This window comes from Castanea sativa, chromosome 11 (assembly GCF_040712315.1).
Source record: "Castanea sativa cultivar Marrone di Chiusa Pesio chromosome 11, ASM4071231v1".
Taxonomy (NCBI): Eukaryota; Viridiplantae; Streptophyta; class Magnoliopsida; order Fagales; family Fagaceae; genus Castanea; species Castanea sativa.
In genome coordinates, this window is record NC_134023.1 from 44,183,273 (window position 1) to 44,204,841 (window position 21,569).

At 32.2% G+C, this 21,569-nt stretch overlaps 1 long non-coding RNA gene across 2 annotated transcripts; it reads left to right on the top strand.

The window, feature by feature from the left end:
* The first annotated feature begins 13,358 nt into the window (after window positions 1-13,358).
* On the top strand, window positions 13,359-21,131 carry LOC142615376 (uncharacterized). Of its 2 annotated transcripts, XR_012840734.1 has the most exons (4): window positions 13,359-13,628; window positions 13,906-14,075; window positions 17,428-20,592; window positions 20,935-21,131. It is a non-coding gene; the product is annotated as an uncharacterized LOC142615376 (long non-coding RNA). The 2 variants fall into 2 exon arrangements; XR_012840735.1 differs by lacking the exon at window positions 20,935-21,131 and having other exon boundaries at window positions 17,428-20,692.
* Window positions 21,132-21,569: the final 438 nt, after the last annotated feature.

Here is a 21,569-nt window from a genome sequence, read left to right on the forward strand (position 1 = left end):
AACAATTCATGTTGACTATGTCACCTTCTTAAAAAACTGGACTTCAAGCCATATTTTCCCTTATTTTTTCTGTACTGTGTGTATTATGTACATGTATGCCTGTTGATGATATTTTTATCTTATTTTTATTTTTATTTTATTTTATTTTGTTTGAACAAAAACAAATGAGTCAATTTTGTGCCGTACCGGCAGCCAGCAGGTGGACTTGTGTTGAATTGGACTCGTACAGAAACACATTAATTTCGTGCCAGTTGAAATAAATGCAATATCGGATCGTTTGAACCATACCCATTAACGCAGCCTGTACTAAAGGAAAACCCATTAAATACTGGATTTTGGTCAGTAAAATGGATACCGGCCTGTACTAAGCAAAACCCATTAACGCAAAGTGTGTAAAGAAAAAAAATTTAATAAAATTTTGGATAGAATTTATTGTTGAAAATTGAAAACTGAAAATATTGTAGTAAAATAATTTTTAAAGGGATAAAAAATACTGTTTATGTCAAAAGTTACTGTTTATTGACCTAAAATTACTGTTCATAGCTAATAAACAGTAACAAACATGCATAAAAAAATAAAAAAATAAAAAGAAAACTTTGACGTGGACGTGCGTTTGCGCTATCGAAACACCCTCTTAAAACATAAAAATGACTGGCTAGCTTGTTTTTAGTTCCAACAGCAGGATGGGTTAGCTTTTTTTTAATTTGGAGTTTTTGGGTTTCCACTTTCCAACCACAAGTTTTTAATTTTTTAAATAATTTTCTATTCCCTCAATGTGACCGTCTCTGATTCTCTACGTATCATTTATTATTTCTTATTTACTTTTTGTCTTGTCTTGTTTTGTCTCATGGTCTTTCTTTTCTTTTCTTTTAATTATTAAAAAAAACTTATAAGCTTATTGGTTTAGATATAAACTGAAAGAATTATAGATCCATAAAATATTATATGTACCTTTACCAAACAATTAAATTTATAAACATGCAAATAATATATTTACTATTAAATTCATTAATATTATAATTACGCCGGTATTTATTAGTATTGAAATATTTTATTCTTCCAACTCAAATCGAAACAATCTTCAGTACAATATTAACTTTTTTGACAAAAAGATAGATTCTCTTTATGTTTTCAAACAAAATGTAATGAAGGATTTTTCTTTGTTCGTTTCTAAAAGAAGTGAAGAGATTTTGCTTTGTTGTGTTTCTATAACAAAAGAAAGTAATTAAGAAATTTAGTTATTTTATTATTAATATGTCACCCTTCGTATTATTTTTCATGTTGACAGGTAAACTTTTTTATAATAAAATTAATAACAGCTTTAGGATTTCGATCTTCGTATTATGTTAATCATTTTTTTTTAATGTACAGTAAGACTTGAATTTATAGTCTATGCTACATGATAAACACTCTTTAAGATCATATTAAGGCACAAATAAGCTTTATTTTTTTGGTGTAAACAAGATTGAATCACAAGTTTATCATTTGACAACATAAATTTTTACCAATTTAACTAATTAGAATCATACAATAGCTTTTGTTATAAATAAATATTCCCTCAGAGTTCGTTTGGAAACAGTTTATTTAACTAAAACTGAAAACTTTTTGTTAAAAGTATTGTACATTTGGCATTGGCTTAAAAATGTAGTTTTTCTTATTTTTCAACTTATTTTGCTACTATTTATGGATTCTATTATACTTTTCGGTACTATTCATGGGTCTCATTGTACTCTTTCTACTACCTTTTAGCTTTATCTACGGTATTTTTAACAAGAAGTTTTCAGTTTCAGCTAAATAAGTTGTTCCTAAACAAACACGTAATGTATATAAAGCATGCTAAAATTGTACAGTAGGACTTATGAATAGTACCAAAAATAAGTTAAATAATAGCAAAAATAAGCTAAATAATAGCAAAAATAAGCTAAATAGTATTTTAAAAAAACTGACTTTTTCAGCCAATACCAAGCACAATCTTAATAATTTGTTTTCATTTTTGATAGCTAATTCATATTTTTAATTCATCTATTTTGGATCATCAACCAAATTTAGACATCTATTAATTGGTTTTGGTTATAGATGAAAATTTGGGTATATATAGATAAACTTATTGGAGTATGTTGTAAAAATAGATTGACAAATTAAGTAGTCGATTACGTTTGAGATCCGCTTATTTTGCTGAAACTGAAAACTTTGTGCATAAAGTACTGTAGATAAAGGTAAAAATTAGCTCAAATAGTATAGTGAGACCTATGAATAGTATCAAAAGGTGCAGAGTGAGACCCATAAATAGTAGCAAAAATAAGCTGATTAGTAAATAAATTGGCAAAAATAAAAGTAAGCTTGATACTCTCCTAAGATAATGTTCAAACATTTGACCAAGAAAACAAAAAGGGATACTTAAGACATTATAAAACAAGTGACATCAAGTAGTGTAGACTACGAAATCAAAAAATAAAACGAAATGGTGTAAGTTCAAACACTTGACCAAGAAAACAAAAAGGGATTCTCAAAGCTTTATAAAACAAGTGACGTTAAGTAGCATAGATTACGAAATAAAAAATAAAATGAAATGATGTAAGAGTGTGTTTAGATATCGCTTATTTAACTGAAAAATGAAAATTAAAAATACTGTAACAAAATAATTTTTAAATGTGTAAATAGTACCGTGTGACCTATTTTTAATGAAAGTCTTGCTGAAAAAAGAGGTTTGTCGGTCCTATAAATAGTGCACAGGATCCATTGAAAAAGTATAAAGTTGCTAAAACGCGCTTCTAAAAAAAAAAAAAAAAAGTGAAACGCAGACGCTCTCATTTTCAGCATTATCCAAACGAAGGCTAAGTCAATATGGGATTTGTGGGTTGAAAATATAATGTAAATGATTCTCAATATATATAATAGCTATTCCTTAATAAGTGTAATAATTTCTAAAATTAATATATTTCTAAATAAACAAAAATTTTATATACACATGAGTATAAAAATAAAGGCGTAAATGCACTTTTAGTCTTTATATTTTGGCTTTTTTCCATTTTAGTCCCTATATTTTCATTTTACCACTTTTAGTCCCTAAACTAATTAACACGTGACATTTAAGTTCTTACCGTCATCCAACTAACAGAAAATGTTAACGTGGTTGACGACACAGTAAAATAATAATTAAAAAAAATCTATTTTGGCATTAAAAAATTGCCACGTCAGCATCTAAATTTTAAAAAAAATTAATTTATTAATTTTAACTAAATGAAAAAAAATGAAAAACAAAAAATCACATTAATTGAGATCTAAGAGTGCCTTGAACAAGAACAATAAGAAAAAAATCCCAGATCTAAGAACACAAACCCAGAAATTTATAAAAATAAAAATAAAAAACAACAACAACAACAAAAAACAAGCATTCAAGACCGAATTTTCCAAAAAATCACTAATCCACATGATCAAGAATGTAATGACATTCACATTCTCATTCTCATTATCTGACTTTGAGATCCCAATCAAATATGAGTAAAAAAAAAATGTCAGCTTCCCAAACCCTAGGCGGTCCATCCCAGAGCGGGTGTGTGATAGGGTCGTCGTTAGAAAAGATCATCAAAAACGCGGCGTAGCGCAAGCACTCTCAGCTCGTCTCATTCTGCAAATCCGTCTTGGGTTTTTCTTTCCGATCTAGGTGGTCTCGGATCCGAGCGATTACTTCAGCAAAACTAGCAACAACCAAGTCGCTTACCTCCATCTACACAAACTCCTAGTACAAACAAGCTCAAAGATTCAAGATAGTTATCGATTACCCAACAACCACCTCTTGCATTTGCCTCCGGATCCGCTCCACATCGACTTGAAGAAGCTCTGGCTCCTACAAGTTTTTGTATCAAAATTTTCTCACAAAACAAAACAAAAGCTGAGAGAGAGAGAAAACCAAAACCTTTTGGAGACAATCGAGATTGAAGGAGAGGAGCTCGAAGAAGTAAGGTTGTTGAGCGGAGGAGAAGGAGGCGGAAGCGAAGGCGAGAGAGATGAGGCTTGATAGCGACGACGACGTCGTTTCCTCTATTGCATTTTCCGAGTCCATTTCCAAAGAAGATCTGCTCCGATTGATGAGCTCTGAGAATCAGATTAAACATAAGATCCCCATTAGAATAAAGATGAACAAGGAATTAAATAAGAACAAGATCAATATTCCAAGCTCAAAACAATCTTTCCCAAACTATTAACAAGGACCTAAGCATATAGAAGAACACATGAACCCCCTACCAAAAGCAACAAAATATCAAACCCCAATAGAGCTGAGATTTAGAAATCAAAGCAAAAGAGAGTGTGAGACACGGTAAGAGTTGAGAGAGTTGGACAGAGGAGAGATATCAGCGCCGCCGAGGTCGGTGGAAAGGTGGTCGAGGTGAAGCTCAGCGACGGAGATGGAGATATCGGCAACGTGCAGTTCCAGAAAATCACCTACAGTTCGATCTCACCGTTCGCGCTTCTTCAGAGCCGGAGGAACTCGCTCGACAGACATGGAAATATCAATGATAGTAGTCGAAGAGTTCATCAGAATTTGGATCTAGGTTTGTGTTTTTAGCTTCGTTTGTGGTCTCTTTAGCTTCAAGTTTGGATTTTTTCAGTTGGTTTTTTTGTCGAACGCTTGCTGGGTTTGTGTTTTTGTTTTTGTTCTTGCTGGAAATCAATTTGTGTTTGTATTTTGTGTTTGGTTGACAGAAAGGGCAAGAAAATGCTAGAAAATCTGGGCATGTGTTCTTATGTGGATCTATATTTAATTTTGTGATCTTAGATTTGGGTTTGTGTTCTTATTGTTCTTGTTCATGACACATTTTGATCTCAATTGATGTAATTTTTTGTTTTTAATTTTTTTATTTAGTTAAAATTAATAAATTATTATTTTTAATTTAGATGCTGACGTGACATTTTTTAATGCAAAATAAAATTTATTATTATTATTTTAATAGTTTCGTTTGCCATATGTGCAATTTTCGCTTTTGATGTAACGGCAAGGACAAAAATGAGATGCGTTTTTCAAGATAGGGACTAAAAGCGGTGGAAAAAAAAATTAGGGACCAAAGTGAAAATCGCATGAAAATGTAGGGACGAAAATGAGTTTTTCGCCTATATATATATATATATATTTTTTTAAGGAAAATATTTTATGTTTCCTCGATTGAATTTAAACATTTGGTTGTATTAGTCAATAAAAAAATAATTAAATTCGAAACAACCAAACATTTGCATTTCTTTTTCTTTTTTTTAAGAGTCACCAAAGTTTTTAAATCTAATTGTGAGAAACTAATGCACCACACTTATGTTATTTCACTTAAGTTTTACTCTTTTTTTTAATTGCATATTTGTTCATTAACCTCCAATTTTTATTTTAAAGCTACTTCTATACATCAAAATATATCACTTTAATCCGTACACTTTCAAAATTGTTTAAAAAATGATTGAAAATATTGGCGTCACAAGCAAACTTTACGCCATGTTATAAGTTTCACTTTAACTATGGATTTTTTTTTTCTTTTTTTATGAAAAGAAAAAGACACACATTGCTTGTCTATTATCACCCCCCCCCCCCTCCCCCCAACTCCACATGGGGAAAAAAATAAAATAAACATATATATATATATATATATATATATATATATATATATTTCATCATTTAGCTCAACAAGTTATGTGGTGGTCAAAAAGTAGAAATTAATGATAATCTTGAAAACTAATAATTTTTTAATATCACAACTTAGTTATACAAACTGGGAATTAGATGATCCATAATAGGAAACTTGAACAAGCATAAAATTTAAATAATATTGGTTTTTGATTGATTACAAGTATAATACAAAACTTGCTAAAGATACGGACATCCAAAAACCAAGGACAAAAGTCACTCTCCAAGAACTCTCTCTATTCTCTCCAATTTTTTCTATATCTCTCACCCATGTGCATGAAGTTGTTATTTATACCCCCCCCCCCCCCTCCCCATCTCCTCCTCCTTCTTGGAATGTGAAATCATCATGTAGATTGTGAGATACTTGTCCCATCAAACATCTTCTTCTTTCTTTTCACAGTGAATATGGACTTTGAAGTTTAAAGTACTGTTCAAGCTGACCATTCAGTAATAAATGCAACTATATTAGGCAGGTATACCTAATTAATGCGGATATGATTGTTGCTTTATTCAAGAGTTTATCTCTTCTGGCTCCTTGGATTCAGGTCTTTCCTTGGCTACTTCGATGATGTTGGTATCCTCGATAACGTTTATCCAAGGTGTCATACCAAAATGGGCCTTGGTGAACAAACATGGGACTCTGACCAAGGTTGGGCTTTTAACATGCTCATTGGGCCCAGGATCTCTCCTTCATAGTAGGGACTGGGCCTGCTTCCTCAGAAGGCCCAGATAGTATAATATGGAAACCACTCCCCTGCAAGTTCAATCAAGTCTTTTAATAATACGTTGACCCAAAATAAATTCATGTTATTATGAGTTGGATGATATACACATAGGATACTCCTATTGATACGTACACAATTTGTGGAGAGATAAATATAAATATTTAGAGAGCCGGGAAATAAAATTTTGGTTGTTTCTAACGAAACACTTGATATGTAATAAGAACAAAAGATAACAAAGGAATAAAGTTTGGATTTTGGATTTGATTGAGGAAATCCTAACTTCTGGAAACCAACTAGAATCCAACTTGATTAAACTTATCTGATATCTTTATTCAATTATACTTGGCTAGTTTTATACCAGTTGCTATAACTTAACAATCTTAAAATAAAGACTCCACTACATTTATAATCTAAAAACAAGGAACTGCCCACAAGTGAGCTACAATGACTCAACTACCCAACCTATTAGGAGGTTAACATATGACAACAAACTCTAACATTACAATAAATAAAAAATAATAACAACAATAGCAAATACCAAATTCTAATGTTTATAAAACAATAGTAAATAAACTAAATTACTAATGGCACCTAATATTTCTCATATCACTTAATTGTTGGCTCCTACTATTTCTCAACACCCCGTATGGACACCAACTACACAACACACACACCCCCTTAGCAGAAAAATCACACACACACACACACACACACACACACATATATTAGTCGGTACTCATGGGCGGCTCTAGTTATTGTTTAGGGGGTTCAAATGAACCCCTTAAGCTAGGCCAAAAAAAAATTATATATAATTTTCTATTTTTTTTTATTTGACTCTCTTAAAATAAACTTATGAACCCTCTGAGCCTAAATATTTTTTTTAAGTGCATCTGAAATAAACTTATATATGATCATCTTGACAATATCTTTGTCTTTTTAAACATTTAAAAAAAAAAAAAAAACAAACAAACCAATTTGATCTAAAATGTGGGGGAAAAATAGTAAGCCTAACAATAAAAGTATAAATTTGTTCATCTTAAATCTTAAAAAAAAATTATAAAAAAAAAACTCATATATATCTGAACAAATTCGAAATAAACTAAAAAAATAAATGTTTATTGTATTTAGATCTCTTTTGGAGTTCACTTATGAGCAATAATTAATAGGCTTATTGTATTTAAAACAATAGATGATTTCAAAATTTTAATTTTAGCAAGAATAAATAGTATGTTCATTGTATTAAGCAACAATATGCAATGAACTTATAGTTTGTCTTATATGAGCAATGCTATGTTCACAACACTTTTACAAAAAATCCTAAGTAGCAGATTGTTACTAACTGTTACTGATTGACAAAAAAGTAATTTTACGTAAGATTTATTGGGAAAATGTTGTGGACATAGCATTTCTTATCTTTTATTCTCTTGCTAGTATCTATTATGGACAAATTTGTAATAAGAAAATCACGTAGACCGCATAATTCATTTTATATATATAAAAAAAAATACACCTTCTTATTAACCCTGTAGAGAGGGAAAATTTCCGACCTATCACAAGCCGACACATCATACTACCAAGTCCACAAAATACAACCAATTACAAAGCGCCACGTACTGCTGCTAGGTTTTGCCATCACTATTCAGAAATCAATAGAAATTTGCCAAGTGTCATTGAAATAAAGGCATGAAACTGCATCAGCAGGTGTAAGCGATGACACAAGCAGCCCCGCACGTGTAAGCGATGACACAAGCAATCAGTACGTGTAAGCGATGACATAAGCGGACCAATTAGGTTGTGACATGTGTCACCAATCAGACTCCGCCACGTGTCGCTCACCCACCCCTAAACTCCTATAAATAGAAGCCTTCCTAAGACATTTAGGAGGATACACAGGGCGGAGATAGAAGGAAGAAGATATCTTGAGTTCAGAAATCCAGAAGCTCTGCCGGAATCAAACCCCGAAGCCTCCAAGAACTTCAAGAACTTCAACCTCGAATACAGACAACATTCGAAGCAAAATCATCCAAACTACTCGTCCAGATCTCAAAGTTCACTGGAATCAAGCTCAAAAGCCTCCAGAAACCTTAACAAACCATAAATCAACGAAGCTCTACGGAATCAAGCCTCTAAAGCACCGAAGAATTTTCACCACAAACCTTCAGAAAAGAAGAACGCACGAAGAACACGAAGAACACACGAAGAACAAAGAATTTCTAACAAGCTCATAGCCAAAGATTCATTGTAATTCTGTTTCAAAGATCTTCGATCCATTCCTTAGCCAAATTGAAGAATATCTTATGTTTGAATTAAAATCACATCACCACAATTCTAATCAACAAAACTTTCAAGAAGATCGAATCAGAGGATCACTCTTTTGTAATCACAGAGAATTGTACCACACATTTATGAATACAAATTCGTATTTGTGAAACTATTTTACTTGTTTGATTTATTTCGAACTAAGAATTTAGTCGTCTACAGACCCCTCTAAAAATATATCCTGGAGCCGCCACTATCGATACTATATCACAATATTAATAAAACTTATAACAATTCAAGTAAAATCACTTCAACGAATAACAACCTTGTGATTTAACAGGTTGGGTCAAAAAAAAAATGTAACAAATATTTTCGTGGGTCAGGTTTCAATTTATAGTACTATAAACACAACTGTTTTCATTTCAACAAACTATGAGTCCATCACTGATATTATACTTTATTATCCATCATTAACAATTAGCTACATAAGACAATTACAAAATTTGTTGTAAACTATGTGAAGTTTTAGACCCCTTAACACAATATGATTAACTTAATATTAAGCCAAGTTGATTAACAAGTTTGTTAATTAACACTAGATTAAACCACAATGTGTAAACAAAATTAATGCGGAAAATATAAAGACACAAAGATCTGATGACCCAAGAAAACCAAATCGGTAAAAAACCTGGAGAGGATTAAGGGTCCGTTTGGATAGAACTTATTGCTGAAAACTGAAAACACTATAGCAAAATAATTTTTTAATGGGTAAAAAAATACTGTTCACTCTTTTTTTACTGTTCATATGCCTTAGTGCACTGTTCATGTCCCATGAACAGTGCACTAAGCACTGGTCTTAAAAAAAAACGTGGAGGGCTGGACGCAGACGCGCTATCCAAACCCTCTCTAAACCTAGCTATCCTCAAAGTAAAACAGATCTACTATGAAAGAATTGAAGTTTATACAGTAAGATTTAGACCACTAACATCTTATTACTACCTTGAATAGAAAACTTCCTACCACGACCACGTGACAGCTCCAAGTCCATGAACTACTTCTTTCTTTGATCCACTGCAACCACAAGTTTTCCTACTTGTGAATTTTGATCTTCTTGAATGTTCTTTATGCAGCAACTAGAATGAACACAAAGCTCTTGACATCAATCATGATCTTGATAACCCTAAGTGTGTATGAAGGTAAACACCTCTAGATCTCACAAGAAATTCAAACACACAGCATATCAAAAGCCTCTAAAACGTAGCTAGGGTTTTTTCTATTTATATGAGACATAAAACATAAAACCCTATACGTCAAACTGGGATTGGGCTGCGTTGGAAAATTCAGCAGAAAATTAATCTGCACAAGGTTTGATCGATCGAGCCTAATTTTCGATCGATCGAGCCTTGCAGATTTAGACCTATAAATCCTGCAATCACTTGATTTCAACTTTACAATTAAACACACTTTGAGCAACCTAAATCTAGACTCTAAGTTTTGATTATGATTTGCTAACACATTACAAATTGAAGTTCTAATACATTTAGTTCCTAATTTCTTAGAACCTAACAAACTATGTTAAGACTCTAGATTTATTTTTTCGTTTTATTCCCACCTGATTTTTTTTCCCTCAATAATTTAAGTCAAATCAAAACCTAACATTTTTTTTTTCAAACAAAAAAAAAATTAAAACCTAACAGAGAAAGTCATGCTAATAAAATAAAGCCATTTTTTCAAATGTAATCTCATATTGTTTCATGGAAAATGCTCAACGCTGCTTTATTTTGTACTTAAATTTGCCCCATCCCCTCGGTTTCCCTCAAACATGGGCCTGAAGGCTAAAGCCAATTTTCAAGTTGTGCCCCTCGACTCTACGTAACTACAAGTAGAATAGTCATTGAATGAGTTTTAAAGATTCAAAAACTCTGTAGAGGAAATAAATTTTGGATGCTGCTTAGTACATTAGCAACACTAGTCAAGTTCTAAGAAGTCAAGGATTAATGATATTTACCGAATGGCGAATATGATGGAAGACAAATAAAGGAGTTTTTTTTTTTTTGGTGGAGAAATAAAGAAGTTTGATAACTTCGGTTCTCCACCAAGACATTGAAAATTATTCTTCGTTGAAAACAGAACTTTGTTTTAGCCAAAAACAATAATAACTTTGTGTGCATTGTAGACTAGTTAAAACTTAAAAGAGTATAAGTGGGTTCTAGTTAGCTCAATTGGTAAAATCTCTGATGTTTGAATAAGAGATTTAGAGTTTAATCCCCACTTACACAAAAAACCGATTTATGTCTTGGTCTAATGATAAAGAGCAAAATCATCAGAAGCGAACGTCATAGTTTAAAACTTTATAAAAAATTTAAAAGAGCATTAAAAAAAATTCCACATCAAATGATCCATATTCCATAGTTCTTGATTGCATCAGCATAAATATGGAAATGAAGGCCTAGTCCGTGTCCATTTTGTATAGTGTATACATTCAAATCAGTTAGTAACTGTTTCCAAACAATGATATTGAACTTGTTATAAAAATATATCATATCATATACTATATGATGGTGAACCAAAAATTGAACTATCTCCAGTTCATCCATAGTGTTGTCCAAGTCCAGAAAGGTTGTCCCAATGTAAGAAGGTCGTCCAAGTGTGAGAAGGTCGTCCAGCACGGAAAAACCTAGTCGACCTCCCAACACTTAGAAATTTTCATAATAACACTCTGTTTGTTTCACTGGAAAACCTTCTATAAAGATAGTTTTCCACATTTTCCAGTGTTTGGTAGCACAAAAAAAAAAACTGGTCAATGGAAAACTATCTTTGGTCAACGGAAAACCCTAATAAAAATAAGACTTATTTTCTATAGGTTGTTTTCCAAAAAATTTTTGGAAAACAATCTCTCTCTCACGCGTTGCATCTCCTATAAATATTATCTTTGTCTATAGCCATGGGAAACATAATTTTTTGGTGCCTTGTCTCTCTCGTGGTAAGTTTTCTCACTTTTTCTCTCTTCCTTTTACTTTTTCTCTCCTCACACTCTCACTGTTACTAACTCTAGTCTCTCATCTTCCCATAGATCTCTCTCTCTTACTATCTCTCTTCTCTCTTTTCTCCATGTTTCTCTTCCCCTCTGTAACACAATTCTCTAATTAGATTTTTTTTCCTTCACTCATTGGTCAATAGCTCCGACTTGCAAAGGAGAACAAATTTGCAGTGGTGATTATTTTATTTCTCTCTACCAAAATCCTAATTCTTTGCTTTGAATTTCAAGCTCAATTTTCTTTTTTCTTTAAGAAATTTTCGATTTGATGGATTCCAGATAGAAGTTACTTCTTTTTTGTACATAAAGTGCAATAAAATAAAATAAGAAGAAGAAGAAGAAGAAGAAGAAAGAATGAATGAAGTAAAAGATGAAAATTTTAAACATAGTACCTATATTGCTCTAAATTGCTTTTACATGGGACAATCTTTACCGTGGACTAATAATATTGTTATATAATGAATGATAATTGTTTAGGAGAATTGCATTTGTTGGCAAATACTTTTTTTGTTGGCAGATACTATGCAGTGATGATATATTATACAATACATTATGTAAATACATAATTTAGAGTAATATTGAAAACTTGTGGTTGACCATAGTAGACAATTAGTATACCAACAAAAAGAGTAAACAATTAAAAGTTATTATTATTTATACTTATTGAAAATGTATTCCCCTGTTAAATATATATATATATATATATAGACAAATGGTTGATATATATGTGTGTGTACATACGTTAATGTCTATATATATGAGCAAGATGAGTGGCAGAAATCATGAAAATTTGACAACTAATTAATTTTGATTGTATCTATTGTCAAAATTTTAGTATGTAAACCAAATTCATTCTTGGTTTTTTTATTTATAATGATTACATTAGTTAGTTTACATAATATATATGTTTTAAATTATACAAGAAATATTTAAAAAAATTGCATACCAAACACTAGAAAACATTCTCAAGCTCATTTTCAAGGTTGTTACCAAACACTGGAAAATGAGACAATTTTATAGAAAATGCTCTTTGGAAAATGAACCATTTTCTAGAACTATTCCAAAGTATGAGCAAAATCTTTATTCATCACTCTAACTTCCCACTAAGTTTTTAACTTCAAATAGCAGTTGTAGAAGATAAGTCTAAACCTTCTAACTTCTAATAGTAGTTATATAAGATAAGTTTGAACCTTCTAACTTTTATAGCAGTTGTGAAAGTTAAGTTTGAACCTTCTAACTTCCATCCATGTTGAGGAAGTTACTAAACAAGTAACCACTCCAAAGCTCGCAATAAAAAGGACTCATCCATATCAAGTGAAGGTAAGTTTCCACCGCTCCAAAAAAGTTGAAATTCTTGAGTTATAGAGAGAAAGCTAACTTACGCATCGAAGGGTTCTTGGCTGGTTCACCTCGGTCACCTTTGATTTTGTTTTTCTTTCTTTTTAGGCCTTCCAAGCAACCACTAGTCCATTGAAACCCGGAACATTCAGCCTACTGATTTTCTATGCATCATCACTATAGCAGAAGTTTTTTCCTACAATCAAGGTGGTATTGCCACGTAGGAAAAATATACATCTAAAATTCTGCCACATATAAGTTAAAAAGCGATAAATTATGTTGTTTGGCAATGCTACGATTCCGTTTAAAACCCTCCCATTATAAATAACAAAAAATAACCGGTTAAAATTAAATGTACATGGAAATAGAAATAGAGAGAGGTGATGAGGGCACGGAGAAAGAAGCAGAGAAAGGGAGAGGTGATGAAATAGAGAGATGATGAGGCCTGGGACACGGAGAAGGAAACAAAGAGAGGCATAGTTCCTAAAAGCCATCCATTGTGCGTTACAATCAAAAGGGAAAGAAAGTAGAGTTCGTCTGAACCATACACCGTTCATTCCCTTGCCAAATTTAGACCATTAGGCCGGAACTGACATTGACAACGGTACTTTTTTTTTTCTCAATTTTGTAAGTTTGGGTATAAAACGTTACTTTTAATTGAGTTTTTTTGTTGGGTAGGCTTTGATTTGATTCATTATTGTTTTCGGTTTTTGGAATCTCTATCAAAGTGATTGTTTTCTCAATTTTAGATTTTTGCTTCCTTTTTTTTAGATTATAGAAATCACTAAAAATATTGATTTGGGTATGAAATGTTACTTTTGATTGAGTTTTCCTGTTGGATAGGTTTAGATTTGATTTTTTTTTTTTTTTTTTGTTTCAAGTTTTTAAAACACAGAATGATTGAGAGGGATATAGAGATAGTGTTCGTGAATGTTGTTGCCACAAGCGTCAGGCTGGCTTCCTACATCGTCAATCGCCTAGCCATAGAAGAAAAATCTATGGACCATCAACACCATAAGACCATATAGCGATAGAGTGAGAACTACCACCGGTAATTTTCTTTTTCCTTTCTTTCTTAGATCTATAGGTATGAAATATGAATTAGTTTTGAGAAATTTGGTACTTTCTGGTAATTCTCCAAATTCTTTTCATTCCAAATTAAATCTATTTAGTTTAAAGTCAAGGTTTTTGAAACTTTAGTTATAGTGCTTGATAGGTGTTTGATGCTGGTTCTCAGTTAATAAATCCTTACTGTTTGTTAAAAAAAAAAAATCTCATGACGAGTGAGAGAGAGACAAAGACAAGTCTTTTGATGATGTTGCAAGAGTTGTGATCTTTCTAATCTTTGACTGTGGCATCAATAATTGGCACTAATTTGTCAAGTTACCCTCCTTCCTAGAATCTTCTCCATTTTGCTCTCCAACAAAAGATTCAATGTCTGCTTTGTACTTTGCCTAGATTTGATCCTTTAAACTTTAGCAAAGGGTTTGCTAATAGCAGTTTGTGTGTGTATAAAAGTGACACTCTGGATGATTCCCTATAGAGACAACATCTTTTATAACTATTAGATACCCTATTGTGAATTGTTGTGAAAGATCAAAGTTGTAAAGAATTTAGCTTTAGTCATATCTAACTCTACGATCATTGTTACATAAGATTTCTTTCATTTAAGTCATGGGTTACAATCAAATACAAAATATGTGTCCACTTTCCTGATATATTTAAAGTTGCAACTATACAGGGAAAATATACAAGGGATTGCCTTTGACTAATATTTCTTAAATTTCGTTATGGATTATTTTGAAATTGTTTCCTTCACTTCTGTCAATGTTCAATTGTAGTGTGCTTAATTTAGGTGCATTTTTGGGTGTATTCATGTTGTAAACATTCTTTTCATTCCCATTTAGAATATGTGCTCCACGTGTCTGACAAAAAGTCTCACTCAAAATTGAAACTTATTGCTTAAAATTAAAACTTACCAAATAACACTATTTGAAATCCCAACCAAGTTAGTTGTGACTTGCACACAAGTTGTTTCGAGGGCTATGGTTATATCATAGGAAAAAGCAGGTAAAGATTCTAGAATCTTTAATTGTTTTCATTTGAGTTTTGGGTGAGGATTTTAGCTAAAAAAAACTCTTGAAAATTTTTCTTCTCCTTCCCCAAAACCCAATTTTGAAAATTAATCCCAAAAGCCAAACGTCATTCTCCTTCTCCTCTCTCTTCTCTATTTCTCCCCTCCTCTCTTCTCTACCCTTTTCCTTCCCCCAAACGACCCAAAAATTTCAACTAAACAAAACCCAATTAGTTAAAATAAACTCAGCCCGAGTCCCAAAAAACTCAACCAGACGCTCTACCCCTCTCCCTTTTTTAGATGCACGCTTTGTCTCTATTTCTCTCACTCATCTGTTTCTACCTCCGCTCCTCCAACCTGTAAGTCTCTCTCTCTCTCTCTCTCTCTCTCAAGGCAAACACAAACATAATTTTGCAATCTCCTTCAGTTAACCTGAAAAATTTTGTTCCTTTTTTTGTTGAGGCAATTTTCTTTTCATTTGTGGTTGAGATCTTCTATTGCATGGATTTAGTTTGAAATTTTTTAAAGCTAAGACACTTACAGATTTATATGCAAAATTTTAAGTTTTCTCTAGGATTATAATAAGATTTGTGTTAATTGCACACACTTTGTTTTTTGAGTCAGTGTTGCTGATTGATAACACTTTTAGGCAGGAAAAAGTCACTATAGACCTGTGGTTGTTACGTAAAGAGGTCAATTTATCTTTCTTTGTTTGTTTCTTTTATTTTTTTTCATTATTTATTTATTTATTTAAAATTTCTTTTCATTATCTTTCATTAGATGATTGTGTGAAGTGGATCCTAAGTGGGTTTCGTTCTGTTTAAGCCGCTGTTTCCTTGTGAAAGTCTTTTTTTCCATGGGCTATGTCAGTTTTGAGTAGTTTTGTTGTATTAGATGCCCATGTTCATCAATTCAAGGGTAGCACCATAGCAGTGATAAGTCTTTATTAGTTTTCTACTTTAGTCTCTATTTGTTTTTTGTTGCATCATTATTGGCAATTTATTTCTAGGAAGAATCTGAAACTGGACTATTTGTGTTTTAGATTAAGATATTAAATGCTTATAAAAAACTTGGTGAAGAGTTAAGTAGCTTGAGAAGTTAAGGAAAGAGAAGAGCCTAACAATAGGAGGAAATAGATTCTTGAAAAGCATTGATAAAGCTTCAAGATAAAGTGTAAATGACTAATTTTTTTTGTAGTACTTATTAAACCAAATGTATAGCACATTATGATGATTATAATATGTTGCTTTATAATATTTGTTTGTTTCTCATTTATAAGGATCGTATATATAAAATTTTATTTGTTTCTCATTTATAAGGATCTTATATATAAAATTTTGAAGGTTTTTGATGAGAAATGTTTAAACTACAATTTTTATCTTATATTAAAGCCAATTCAACTTTCAAATAGTTTAAATTTAGAGAAATATTTAAACTTAACATGTTCAAATACAATTTAAAAGTTTCCATGCATTGCATGGGTTAACAACTATGAAACAAAGCCCATCTAAAAATTTTCTACGTTCACAATTAAGAAGCGATAAATTATATTGTTTCACAATCTAAACACCGTTTGATAGTTTCTTGGTGTGTGTGTGTGTGTGTATTTACGCGCGCGTGCGTGCACGCAACTTCAACTTTCCCCTATGATAAACAAGACCCTTCTGTCTCTGAATTGGATTTCACCTCTTTGTTATTGTAAACACACACATGCAGAAAGCACAAGCATCGTTTCTTACCAATAAACTTGAAAGTTAAGCAAAAAAGATAACAATAAAGAACCATAATAATCTATCAATAACATTTACAATACAAATATGTATCACAAAGTTTGAATTGCAAATTTTTGCAGAGAAAAGTTCGAATTACAAACTATGGTAGAGAATGGATTAGTTGCTTAGTTGCAGAAAATCTTGGCCCCACTCGTACGCTATATTATTATCATTTATGTTTATTGAATTGAATTTTAACCTCATTTGCATTTATAAGACAATAATATGTCTGATTGTCTGATATTCTTTAAGGTGCATTATATTTTTTGCTCTTTTCTTAGATTTAGTCATGTTCACACTTTAATGCTTAAGGAAAATTGTCAACCTGCTATGACTGATGTATATAGTGTGTGAAGGGTGGTTACCATTAATTGGTTGTGTCAAAACCATAGTAATCTTTGTAGAGCTTTTAAGTTGGTAAATTTCTATAAGATGCTATGTATAGAATTATAGGGATGTAATATAATGTAATGTTCATTCTTATTTTTTAAAATTGTTGAAATTTCCTTCTCTTTTATTCTGTTCTAAATGAAAATTGTATTTTTGAATATCTTTAGCTGTGCCAAGAGGGAGAGTTGCGAAACCAAGAGATAGTTATGTTAAAGATAATGGAAGAACAAGTGTACTTCCAAAGTTTTAGAATGAACAGGAGGTAGATGTGAAAAGCACACCAGCAATTTCGCTGCCCAAGAAGAATCATGATTCAGTCATGAGCCGCATTGATATGGAGTTCTTGCCACCACGACTTCCTCCATTTTATCCTTTCGAGAAGATCTCTCTAGAACCAATGGTACCTTTCAAAGTAACTATAGGTATACATCCTTCAAAGAGTCTGAATGCAAGTTCTGCAAAAGTTCACTATTGCGTTGCTTCAGCAGTATACAATTAGCTTTTCTCATGAAAATTTTATTGGTGAAGGTATGCTTGGTAGTGTTTATAAGGGTAAGATGCTTGATTGAAAGGTAAGATACTTTTAACTTAATAAGAACTAATTTGCCAGGATGATGGCGTGGCTGTTTGATTATGTGGCTTCTACTTCAGAATGCCTCATGTACGTTGTATTTGTTGTCTTTTTTTCCCCTTCATCTTCTCTATCCTCACTAGGAGTAGGAGAGTAGTCGAGAAAGAGCCATAGACAAATAAGAAAATGCACTAGAGAAGCTTAGAAGAATGCAAAAATTGTCAATATCCTTATGCTTCAAGAAATTTATGGAAAAGGATTGTGCTAAAAAGCATCAACCAAATGTAAATAGATTAGGAAAGGAGTAGGTAGCCGTAGATTTCTTTGTGAAATTTCACAAGTGTAACTTTGATTTAGTGCCACCATCTTTTAGTTTTTTATGGGGAGTACAATCACTACAAGAAAAAAGACATAATTCAACAAGTATTATTGCAAAAAAAAAAAAATAATAATAATGTTACATCGAAATGTGTTGTTGTAATAGGCAACTCTTATTTTATAATTGAGATAGGTAATTACAATATAGTTAGATTGTTATTTATTGAGTTTTTTGTGCTCTAACCCTCTCTAATGCAGTCTGCCCTTGTGTTTCTTTCTTTGTTTCTGTTTTCCTTTCATTCTAATTCCTTAGCATCATGGTTAGGAAAACTAGAGCAAATTAGAAAACCTGCTCTTCATCTACACCTGTTTTTGAGAGTGATAGGTTTAGGTTTGAGAAAAACCAAGAGAACTATGAGAAACTCTATATCTTTAGATCGGTATGGGTTGAGTGTAAAGTGATCCTAGATGAGTTAAATCCTGAGATACGTAGGAATTTTGAGAGTCGGGGTTGGTTACCTCTTATGGACATTGAGCACCCTCCTCCTTCTGCCTGGATAAGAGAGTTCTATTTGAACCTCTTTGTCCACTCCAATGATTCCAATACTCAATATGTGATGAGTTGGATAAGGGGTGAAGAGTATGTCATTACAACTCAGGTAGTGGCCACTGCTCTTGGAGTACCTTTGGTACGACAGCCAGTTTATCCTTACACCGAGGTCTCTCCCCTTGATGAGATCATGTCTCACATCACCAGTACTTCCATTAGATGGGGTTCTGATTCTCATATCACTACTCACGAGCTTACTGACCTCAATTATCTGTTTTTTCGGATTGCTTGTCATTCTATTTGGCCTATCTCTCACTTGCACACCATTCCTATTGAGAGATGTGCATTTTTGTATGCCCTTGTGACTAATGCTCTTGTGAGTTTTCCTACTCTTTTCATTCGATCCCTAGTTGAGGTTCATAGGAGTAGTTCTAAATCACATGGTCTTTTCTTTCCGGTCTTTATTCATAGGATTCTCTTACATTTGGGTTTAGAGGATTTTCCTGCGTTTGAGTTTGTCCATATTATCGCTCCCATAGGTGCCACCTTTCTTAGGCAAAGAGCAACTAAGATGAAAGCTAGCTCTAAACGCTCTTGAGTTGAGTCTTCTACAGGTGCATCTATGCCTCCTACTTCAGATGATCCTACTATTGAGAAGTATGTCGACCACAGCTGCTGTTGATCCTCCACCTTCTTTTTCGAGCGATGCTTCTCTACGAAGTATTCTGGATACTGTCATGACCGTTCAGACGGCTCAGGGATAGATTTTGGTAGATGTGCTTGCTGAGCTTCAGGCTTTACTAGCTGATTTGGCGAGTGCTAGACATTCTACTCTACCTCCACCTTTTGATGATGAGTCATGATTGCCCTTTGGCAATTCATCACAAAAAGGGGGAGTACATATCATGTTGATAGGGGGAGTTTTTGTTTTGGAGATAGATTGTATTTGGGTGCTTCTTTGATGTATTCTTTTTATTTGGCTCGTGATGTGTTTATTTATGTGGGTTATATATGTTAGGGGGAGACACTATGTTTTTATTTATTTTATTGTTTCTTATTTCACATGTGATACATTGGTTATTGATTTACAGTTATGAGGTTATTCATGGTATATGTCTTTTATTTTTATATTTTGTGAAATCAAGAATTTATTTTGTTTTACTTGTATTTTCCACACATGTGTTTATGTGTTTGTTGAGTGTTTCAGGAATATACAGGTTAATTCAGTCGTGCTGCTATCTACATTAGCAATTGATAGATAGTAGTTAGGTTGAATTTTTTATGAGCATTTTAATTTTTAATGGGCTATTTTGTAACTTTGAGCATTTCAGTTTTGTGATGTGTTTTGTCACGAATTGCCAAATGGGGAGTTTGTTAGGTTCTAAGAAATTAGGAACTAAATGTATTAGAACTTCAATTTCTAATGTGTTGGCAAACTATGATCAAAACTTAGAGTCTAGATTTAGGCTGCTCAAAGTTTGTTTAATTGTAAAGTTGGAATCGAGTGATTGCAGGATTTATTGGTCTAAATCTACAAGGCTCGATCGATCGAACCTCATGCAGATTAATTTTTTGCAGAATTTTCCAACTCAACCCAAGCCCCGTTTGACGTGTAGGGTTTTATGTTTTACTCCAAGTATAAAAGGAAAAACCCTAGCTACTTTTTAGAAGTCTTTGATGTACTGTGTGTTGAATCTCTTGTGATATCTAAATGTGTTTACCTTTATACACACTTAGGGTTATCAAGATCAATATTCATGTCAAGAGCTTGGTGATCGTTTCAGTTGCTGCTTAAAGAACTTAAAGAAAGTCACAAAGTAGAAAAACTTGTGGTTGATGTGGATTAAAGAAAGAAGTAGTCCGTGGACTCAGAACTATCATGGGGTCTTGGTAGTAAGTTTTCTACTCGAGGTAGCAATAGAATGTTAGTGGTCTAAATTCTATTGTACAAACTTCAATTTTTTCATAGTGGATCTGTTTTACCTTGAGAATAGTTAGGTTAAATCCTCCCCAGGTTTTTTACCAGTTTGGTTTTCCTGGATCTTTATGTTCTTTATATTTTCTGCTGCTTTATTATTTATGGTTATTTGTGCTAAACCTAATCTTAAATAACGATATTGTTAATCAACTTAGTATAATATTAGGTTAAGCATATTGTTTTAAGGGGTCTAAAAATTGTACATATATGATGTTTTACAACTTTATACTTATTTTCTTATTTTATTTCCAAAATAGGTGGTAAGTCAATGAAATGGTCGTGACGCATGTTTGGATAACACCTTTGGCATGAAACTATTCTTTCATGTTGTATTGATGTTGGCATACTTTTTGAAATTATGTGATTGAATGTAAACTCAACAAGTTGTGTATATATTTGTGTTATTTGACATATGTATTGAAATGAAGTATTTCAAATTTTTCATCTTTTATGCATATCTTTAATTTGTTAGTATATTTTGTAGATATTGTTTTTGAATTGCAAAATAGGTTAATGAAAAAATTATTATTTAAAAAATGATTTATTTATTTTTAAAAATTTTTAAAAAAATTATTTTTTTAATAAAAAAATCAACTTATTGCAACAAGATTTTCAAAGTAAATCCTTGCAATATATGAAATTTATTACAACGAAAATTTTGTGTTGCATAAACCTATTGTCTCGGAGTTTATTACAATGGCTTTCATCGACTTTTTTGTCATTGCAACAACACCTATAACAACGACATTAATTGTTATTACAATGATTTTTTTTCGTTGTATTAAGCATTTTTCTTGTAGTGAGTGACTAGTATTGATAAAACTCTACAATTTAACCTTTTCAAGAGTTTTGATTTTTTTTCCCTACCCTAAAAAATATCTTTTGAGCAGTT